Below are 9,537 nucleotides of genomic sequence, written 5' to 3' on the forward strand. Positions count from 1 at the left end.
AGGAGAATCTATCTAGAAAATAGAGTCTAGATGCTGGCAGTTTTCTAAAGAACAGGTATCAGCTCATAAGAGGACCATAGTGCCCCTCCAAATGTCTGTGACAAGTGGGGTGCAAGCCCACACCTGGCTTCCATACCTCCCAGGTCCTGGGGTACCCTGGACCATGTACTTCCCACCCCATGAAAAGGCTAAGACCATGGCCAAGAAAGGTCAGACCTTGCCTCCTACTTGATCTAGTACACAGTCTGATGAGCACAGGTTGGTCCTGGGTGTCCTCTCTCCCACCCCAGGTCACTCACTGCCTGTCCCCAGCATAGGCCTGAACTGTGCAGAAACTGCACATCCTCAGAACAGGCATTATCCACGTGAACAGGCGGAAGGCTGGGCTATCGGGGAGGAAAGCCTCCTCTGGGAATTCCCCAAGGGCTTCTTGGAACCTGGCCTGCTTTGTCTCGTCTGCTTGGAGAGGTTGCCAGTGCAAAGTCATGAAGAAGGGAGACCAGCTCTCCCAGCAACCACAGACTGCACCAAGGCCAAAAGAAATGGTTTTGTTTGCTACCCTCCAACTTCCTGGGATTCGTGCAGATAATCCAAAAATAAGCATGACTTACAAGCTCCGTGAAAGGCTTAATCAGACTAAGAAGTCTTACGGAGTGAGGGCTGAAAAGAGAATGGGCTGCTGGGCTAGAGAGCATGTTCTTCCTGCTGAGGTGCCTCGGGCTGTGGGCAGGGAGTGCTGTGGCCTTACACGTGTCTGCCCCTGGTGGGTCCCCTTAGCCCTTCACGGAGGTCAGCCAGGCTCATGGAGATAGGACACAGAGTGTCATAGGCCAGAAATTAAAATCCGAAAGAGTTCCTGGGTGGTGCAGACAGTTAAGTACTTCACTACTAAACCGAAAGTTTGGAGTTTCTAGTCCACCCAGAAGCACCTCGGAAGAAAGCCCTGGCAATCTCCTTCAAAAGATCACAGCCATCGAAGACCCTATGGAGTGCAGTTCTACTCTGAAACGTATGGGGTCGCCGTGAGTCAGAATCAGCTTGACAGCAACTGGAAGAGAGAAAAATCCGAAGGCATCCTTTGCACAGCCTTGTGTGTGTGAGTGGGTGGGTGGGGGTATAGGAGAGCCTGACTCCTCTGCCCCCAGCCCCACGTGTTGGGTTGGGTTGGTGTGACTGCCAGCAGAATTAGCTGTGATTTCTGCTCTGGGCATCATCCAGCCTAGACAGCCACTGAGGGGATGGCTGGTCCAAGCCGCAGAGTGTGAGAGAACAGCCCAGAACTTTTTGGAAACATGACCTCCTTGTTCATGCCAACAGCCTGGAAGATGGGACAGGGATGGAGGAAGTGTAGGCCCAGATGTGACAGATCACTGCCAAGGGGCACAAAAGGGCCGGGGTCTCGAGCCAAGGAGGCGATATCCAGTGGGTGTGCCCCTCCTGCCAGCGAGATGCACGCCTGCACCAGGACCAGCTCCTCCCCCAGGCCCCTGCTTGGGGCTACCCCAGTCATCGGATCCTCAGGGAGAGAGGACATTCCTGTTGAAAGTCACCATCGTCCTGTGTAGGCAGAAGACTCCTGTACATCCAGGACACATCAGGTGCCTTGAACCCCACACAGGTCGGGAGAGCCCGTTCCCATTCTGAATGCATCAAGCGGCTCTTCCCCTTCCCCTCCCCTCCGCTCACAGACACCCTGAGAGGGAATGGTACATCCCCAAGCCCCCCAGATGGTGAGTGCTTTGGGGAGGAGGAGAAAAAACTCAGCCTTTGGTGAGAGGATCCATTGTTGAAAATGTTTGCTACCGTTCTTTTTCTCCCTGCCCCCTCCCCAACAGTCTGGCCCCAACTGCAGCAGCCCCTTAGCGTAGCCATTTGGGGTGGGGGTGTCCAGGGACTACTTGTGTTTACTGAGGGACAACTATGTGCTTGCACAGAACGTTTGAATCACTGTAAGTGCATTATCTCATATTATGGTAATAAAAGGGTGTTATTTTCCCCCATTTTACAGATGTGGACATTAAGGCTTAGAGAAGGCAAGAGATTTGCTAGTCACTAGTAATGGCTTTTGCCACGCCGCCCCCAGCAGATGGAACCAGCCTCCCATTCTCTATCTCTGTGTAATAAGCTGTCAGGCTGACATTCAGGAACAAAGTGCCCCTTAGGGGGCCGCCTCACACCCCCTCCCAGGTTGCACTGAGCCATCCATCAGGGCCGAGGCGCCAGCTGCCCCGCGAGGTTGCAGTCGGCAGAGAAGTATGGCTTATTTCAGGCTGACAGCCGGGCCTCCTGGCAGAGTGGCTTAGACAGCCTCAAGCCTGAGGGACCATAGCTCATAGGAAACAGCCCAGCCCACCATCTCAGGTGACACCACCCCTGCTCAGAGCTGCCCAAGTGGGCGGGGACCATCCCTCAGCTCTCAGAGCCCTCAACCTGAGGGTGGAATGTCATGCTGCGTGGAAGTCATTTTCTGGGACACAGGCTGGCAAGGACACAGGAAATACCTTTCCCTGCCCCATGAATCCACAGAGCCACCACCTCGCCTTCAGGTGAAGCCTTTTCCTGCTTTCATTCCCCTCGCCTGTGCTGCTGGGGCTCCGGGATAGAAACAGTGTGGTTTTGGTCTTGGGACGCTCGTAGCGTAGAATCTCATCAGCCTGCCCACCCCTGTGCACAGCATTTCGATCCAGAGGGGCCCAAGGTGGCACGGAGGAGGGGCAAACCAAACCTGTTGCTGTCAAGTTGACTTTGACTGATGACCCCACGTGTTAGAGTAGAACTGCTCCTTAGAGTTTTCAAGGCTGTGACCTTTCGGAAGCAGATCTCCAGGCCTGTCTTCCGAGGTGCCTCTGGGTGGGTTCGAACCACCAACCTTTCAGTTAGTAGTCGAGTGCTTAACCGTTTGACCACCCAGGAGCAGAGAGTGAGATCTCTGTAACGTGCCCCCAGGACCCTCATGCCCTACAGACAGTTTTGATATCGGAGTCTGCCACTCTGGCCCCATCTTCAGAGTTTGGAGGTAGGGAAGTGCATTGGAACAGAGTCTTTGTCACCACTCACCCCACTATCAGCCTTGAAAACATCCTCTACTTACTGACCACTTTGGGCATAGTGGTTAAGAGCTGGGCTGCTAACCAAAAGGTCGGCTGTTCGAATCCACCAGCTGCTCCTTGGAAACCCTATGGGGCAGTTCTACTCTGTCCTGTTGTTTTGACCTGAGTCAGAATTGACTCAACAGCAGTGGGTTTGGGGCCTGGGGAGGGAAAGGAGGAGAAGGGGAAGTCCTTTTGACTGGCTGAGGAGGAAACCAGCCTTTTGTATCACCTCTGGGGGTTGCTCACATCAGCCAAGGATGTTAGTGATCAAACGAACAGAAAAAAAAACAAACCAGTTGCCATCCAGTCAGCTCCAACTCATGGCAACCCCATGTGTGTCAGAGTGGACCTTCACTCCCTAGGATTTTTAAGGCAGTGACCTTTCAGAGGCAGATCACCCGGCCTTTCTTACCAGGCACCTTTCTGGGTGGGTTCCTACCACCAACCTTTGCGTTATTACACCACCCAGTCCTTAAACCAGTAGGTAGTTCTCAAACTTGGGTGTGTGTCAGAATCACCTGATGGTAATGTTTAAAACACAGATTAGGGGCCCCACCCCCCAGAGTTTCTAATCGGTAGGGGTCGGGCCAAGAATTTGTATTTCCAACAAGTCCCCAGGTGATGCTGCTGCTGGTGGTCCTGGATCCAGACTTTGAGAACCACTGCTTTAGACAACACCACAAAAGAGCACACTTCACTACCTTCCATTCTGTCTCCCAGCCCTCAGGGCTCAAACGCCCCTCGGGATGTCCAGCTTGAGTCCCACTTGCAGCAGCATAAGACTGTCCCCACCAGACTCATCGTGAGCGGGTGGAAGAAGCATCGCCACTGTCCCCAGTTCACAAGCAGCCAGGAAAGTGCCTCCAGTGCTGTGCATTCCTGCAGCGCCTGCTCCACCCTGGAGGGCTCTCCCAGTGGGACTGTGGCCTTGGCTGGGAGACTGGGTGCCTGGGTCCTCTTCTTGGAACCCGAACCCTGTTTCCCCATCTCCTTCTTTGTGCCCGGGGAGAGCCCCTCTAAATCCTCATTGCTCCTGTTTTCTATTTCAGCGCAATAGCCAACCCTGTCCTCCCATGGCTCAGAGCCTGCATGTGCCACCTTCCCCTCCCCAAAGAAGACAGATGCATGGAAGACTGGCCCCTTTCCCTCTTGCTTATGCACCCAAGACACCCCTGTTCAAGTGCCATTGAGAATTCCAGGCCAGGTGGGCTCCTGGAACCAGCTGGCCCTGGAAATGGGTCATAACAATTTTCTAGAAACAGAAGTCGCCTTTGCTATTGTTGTTGGGTGCCATCAAGTCCATTTTCAACTCAGCAAAGTCGCCTTAACCTACTGTGTATAGAGAATTTCTCTAGTTGTAAACACACCCCTCTCCTTAACCACACTCAGTGTTAGCCCTGCTTCCTCCGCTAGGAGGCATGATAATAAAGGAATTGTATGTAGTACTACCTTCTGTCGCTCTGTTTGTTCTCCTTTGCAGGTAAATCCCAGGCTGGCCAGCGGGTCCTTAAGTGCATTGCGTCCCAGTGCTACATACTGAAGCCTGTATGTTAGCCCTGCTAAAGGCCTCCCCTCCATGATTAATAAACCTATTGACCACATTAATCAGGGTCCTGCCCACCGTTCTTTAGTCAACTCACTTTGTCAACAAATCCTTGATTTGTTTGAACTGATCTCTCCCGCCCATGAGTGTCACTAGCTCCAGGCTGCAAGGGAGAGCCAGGCTCAAATGTGTCTGCTTGAATTGTGTTCCTCTGAAAGCTTTCTGCCTTCGGTCAGTCAATATTTTCCCACCACTTACCATGATCCACAACCTGCCTGTGTTAGTGAACCTGCAGTTCGCTCTTCCCTGCTGCGGGAGTCTCCCTCGGCCTGGCGCAACAGATGCAGGATTTGGGGAGAGGCCAGAAGCAAGGGGGCTCTTCTGGCTGGGCACCAGCTGAGACACACGCTGGACCCCCAAACCATCTCACTCCAGAGGGGTAGGGTTTCTCCACTTGGACCAGCTAATTTGTCCTCATCCCCAAATCCTGGGCTGGGACACTTTTTATCCCAATGTTAAAAGAGTGGAACCTTTGCTAATCTTGAGGGCGCCAGGGCGCCCGTGCAGAGCTAAAAGGAAGTGCTTTGTCCCTATAACACAAGACATTCATCCTATTCAATTCACTGCCCTGTCTAGAAAACTTGCTTAAGGTGGGGGTGGGATCAATGGGAGAGCCTGAAGAGTGCCTAGGTAAGCTGAGCCCAAGAAACCTCCAAGACAGAGGGAGGCAGGCTGGGAACTGGGCTGCTCATTCATAGTGAACCTGAAGGGGGCCTGATCACTTGTTGTGTAAGCAGACTGATCCATCTGAGGAAGTCCCCAGGCGGGGACCCACCTTGCAGGGGAGCTGTGAGCTCCTGTCCTGCTCTCCTGTGACTTCCAGGGCCCCTTGGGTCCAGATTATTCACTGCACCATCACAGCAGCAGCCCTTGGACTGTTTGGGCATTAGACAGGAAATGAACAAGCCTAGGGCACGGCCATGGCCATGGGTCCCCTTGGACTGACGTCTACTCACTTTAGCCATCAGTCACAGTAAGTGTGAGTGTGTGTACATGTGTATGCACCAGCACGTGCCGTACCTGAGGAGGGACGAGCACCATGCCAGACCTGTCCCTGCTGGAAACAGGCAATGGCCTGTGACTGCTGTCTAAACACCCCAGCTGCTGACAAGGGCCTTGTCAGGCGGGCAGAGAGCGCAAAGTTTTTGGGGAAGCTGTTCCCCATGGCGGCTGCCAGCTGGCCTGTCACCTGCCACCACTTCCCAGCAGGCATGGATGTCTCATGTCAGCCATGAAGGCTGGGCTGTCATTGCTGCCTCTGGGTGGGCTGCTTGGAGCTGGGGGCCTGGCTCCCACTCCCTCTCGACAACTGAGAACAGAGAGGCTGCCGGAGGAAGGGAGGCACAGGGGCCAAAAAGCCGAGACCACTCCACTTTTCTTCTTAAAAACAAATACACAAGAAGCACCTACTTCCCTTTTCCTCTTGCTTCTGCTGCCAGTTGAAACCCTGCCTGGCAATCCCTTGAACAGAAAGAGGAGAGGGCACTGCGGGGGTCCCAGATGGGGTCCTTTGGATCAGGCCAGCGTAAAGAGAAAAGTGAGGTGAGCTTGAATCTAGTTCTTTCCACCAGAGAGGTGGAAGAACGTCACTGCACTGATGATGTAACAAATTCAGCCAGAGCCAAGAGGGTCAGCATCCCTATGAGCCTGCGCACTCTTACTACGAAGATGGGAGCAATCTCCATTAGACTTTAAAAAATATTGCAAATAGCTCGTGAATCCCTAATTCTACTTTAGAGACCCCCAAGTTGGGAGCCCGAGATCAAGTTCAGCATGCTCTCCTTGAGTTGCTGACCACTAAATAAGAAGAATGGGTCCTTTCAGAAACTGGAGTCGCTTGAGAAAAATAAAAAAAGGACAATATTGACAATACATTGGGATTTCAGGGATTCATTGAGGGAGATTTGGGTGAAGCTGGGAGGAGAAGGAAAAGAAGCTTCCTGAAGCTACTAAATTGCAGAACCTGGCTTGCTGCCAGCCTTGTCCACTTGTTGGACCCGCCCTGCTCTGGACAGTTCCCAGAACTCTGATGGTGGCCCTCTCGGCAGCCACCAGAAGACAAATCTCCAGGCAGTGGGTTCAAGGGTGCCTCAGTTAGCTAGTGCTGCTGTAACACAAATACCACAAGTGGGTGGTTTTAAAGAACAGACATTTATTTTCTCACAGTTCGTGAGGCTGGAAGTCTAAATTCAGGGTGCTGGCTCTAGGGGAAGGCTTTCTCTCTCTGTCAGCTCTGGGGGTAGAGCCTTGTCTCTTTCAGTTTCTGTAGCCCTGGCATTCCTCAGTTCCTTGGAGAACTTCATATGGCATCTAGTCCCACCCCTTAACCCCATTGTGCTTGCTTTTGTGTTTAACCCGCTCTTTTTATAATGCAGAAGTGATAAGGTTTAGGACCCACCCTACACTGGTATGGCCTCATTAACATCACAAGGAAAACCCTATTTCCAAATAGGATTCTATCCACAGGTATAGGGGGCTGGGATTTAAACAGGTATTTTGGGGCGACACAATTCAATCCATAACATGGCAAGAGCCAGTCACAGCCCACTTGTGGCCTTGCTCTACCTGTTCACCTGCCTCCTCTGCCTCAAGGGACACCAAAGGGAAACGGGGCAGGCCCAGGTGAGCCTGGGCTGGCTTTGGCCCTCAGCTGTCTGAGAGTCTCTAGGGCCACAGGAGGGAGAGTTCCAGACGGGCAGCTTCTGTCAGAAGGGCTTAGCTGAGGCACGCCCTGTGGAGTGTTGTTATTCTTTTTATTAGTTTCAGGAAACACAATAGTCCATCTACACTGCTGTCATTAAACTCAGCAGAAACGAGATGGCCAAATCGATAGCCTCCCACTCTTAGCTGAATGCTTTAAGAAGGAACCTTTGCAATGCCAATATTTTTGTGTCCAAAATGGCATTTATTTAATCTGGCTTTCCTCTTGCTTCTGCAGATTATTGAGTGCTGCTGCTGGGCCAGCCAAGAGCAAAAATGAGGCCCTGGGAGAAGCTTGTCCGCCAAGTCCACACGGCTCCTTTGGCAGCCCAATCCCTCCTCCCTGATACACTAACCCCTTCCCAGATCACTGGCCTGTGCCCCCAGCTTTCAACCAGATGGATAGTCTTGTTGGGGCTCTGCCTTTAGTTTGGGGACTCCTAAGGACCCAGATTCAATCAATTTCTTGCCAAGCACCTACTCTGTTCCAGGAACAAGCTAGATGCCTTTACATACATGCTTTTTTCCTTCTTCTTCATTTCTTTCTTTTTTAATGTTGTTGAAAATATATACAGCAAAACATACACCAATTCAACAACTTCTACATGTACGACTCAGTGACATTGATTACATCCTTCAAGTTGTGCAACCATCCTCACTCTCCTTTTCTAAATTATTCCTCCACCATTAACAAACTCACTGCCCCCCTAAGCTTCCTGTCTAACCTTTGGAGTAGCTGTTGTCAATTTGTCCCACATAGATAGTTCTTTAAAAGAGCACAATGGTCAAGGCAGACATTCTTCACTAATTTAGTTAAATTACTGTTTGGTTTAAAGAAAGCTTTAGGGGATATTTTTGGTTTAAGGTTTAAAGACTATCTCAGGGCAATAGTTTCAGAGGGGTTTATCCAGCCTCCACTGGCTCCAGAAAGTTTGAATTCCATGAAAAATTGATTACACACATATCTTTATTTAATGCTCACAGCAAACCTGTAAAATCGGCATTATCTTCAATTTGCAGATGACAAAACCAAGGCCTGGACAATTTCAATGACTGCTCAAGGCTCACACAGATACCAAACGCAGAGGGAGAATTGGCCCAGGCTCTCCAACTTCCCAACCCATGCTCTTTCCACCCACACTGTGGACCATCACCAATGGTGTACTTTCCGGTACAGTGACAGCCAATAACACATTGGGGGGCAGGAGGAACCTTGGTAATGTATATGAAAGCATTTTGCAAACTATAAGGCTCAATTTCAGATAAAAGGAAAGATTTAATTACATCATGCTGGTCTCTGCCTAGCCTTGGTGGTACAGTGCTTAAAGTGCTCAGCTGCGAACTGAAAGGTGAATGGTGCAAACTCAGCAGCCGTTCCACAGGAGAAAGATGTGGCAGTCTGCTTCTATAAAGATTTACAGCCTTGGAAACCCTATGTGGCAGTTCTACTCTGTCCTATAGGGTCACTGCTATGAGTCAGAATCAACTCAAGGGCAATGGATTTGGTTTGGGTTTTGGTCTCTGCCCATCTCCTGCTCATAAGCCCTGAGACCAGAAAATACACTCATCCATCCATTTGGTGCCAACAATTAGTCATCTACCTACCTGTTCAGGGTGAGGGATGCCATGCTGGGTGAGTGGCAAGGAGGCGCCTTCTGCCCCCAATAAATCTAATCACCAGGCCTTGTCATTTTACTGCCCGTCTCTCAGAGCTACTATGGTTTTTGTCTCTGTCTTGCTGCTGCTTCCCTCCAGGATCCATCCTAGGGCACCTAAATCACTCCAGCAGCCTCTCCCTGATCTCCCTGCATCCATTCTAGCCACCCTTTAACCATTCTCCACTGCGGCCACAGAACTCTTTCTAAAGGCCAGATCAGAGCCTGGGCTTAAAACCTTTCAACAGGTGCCCCATGGCTCTTAGCTTAAAGTTCCACCTCTTTAGCCAAGTTGCCACATTGTGATCTTGCAGCTGCCACCCTCCCCAGACAGTCCCCTTGGCCCTCGGGGCTCCAGCTCCAAAGCTCTGGGCCTTTGCATGTGCCATTCCCTCTGCCTGGGACACACTTCCTTCCACCCTTGCCAGGTGACTCCTCCTGCCTCCAGCTCTTAGCTCTGGCATCACCTCCTCTGGAGGCCTTGCCC

The sequence above is a fragment of the Trichechus manatus genome, unplaced genomic scaffold, assembly GCF_000243295.1.
Source record: "Trichechus manatus latirostris isolate Lorelei unplaced genomic scaffold, TriManLat1.0 scaffold00081, whole genome shotgun sequence".
In the NCBI taxonomy this organism is placed as follows: Eukaryota; Metazoa; Chordata; class Mammalia; order Sirenia; family Trichechidae; genus Trichechus; species Trichechus manatus.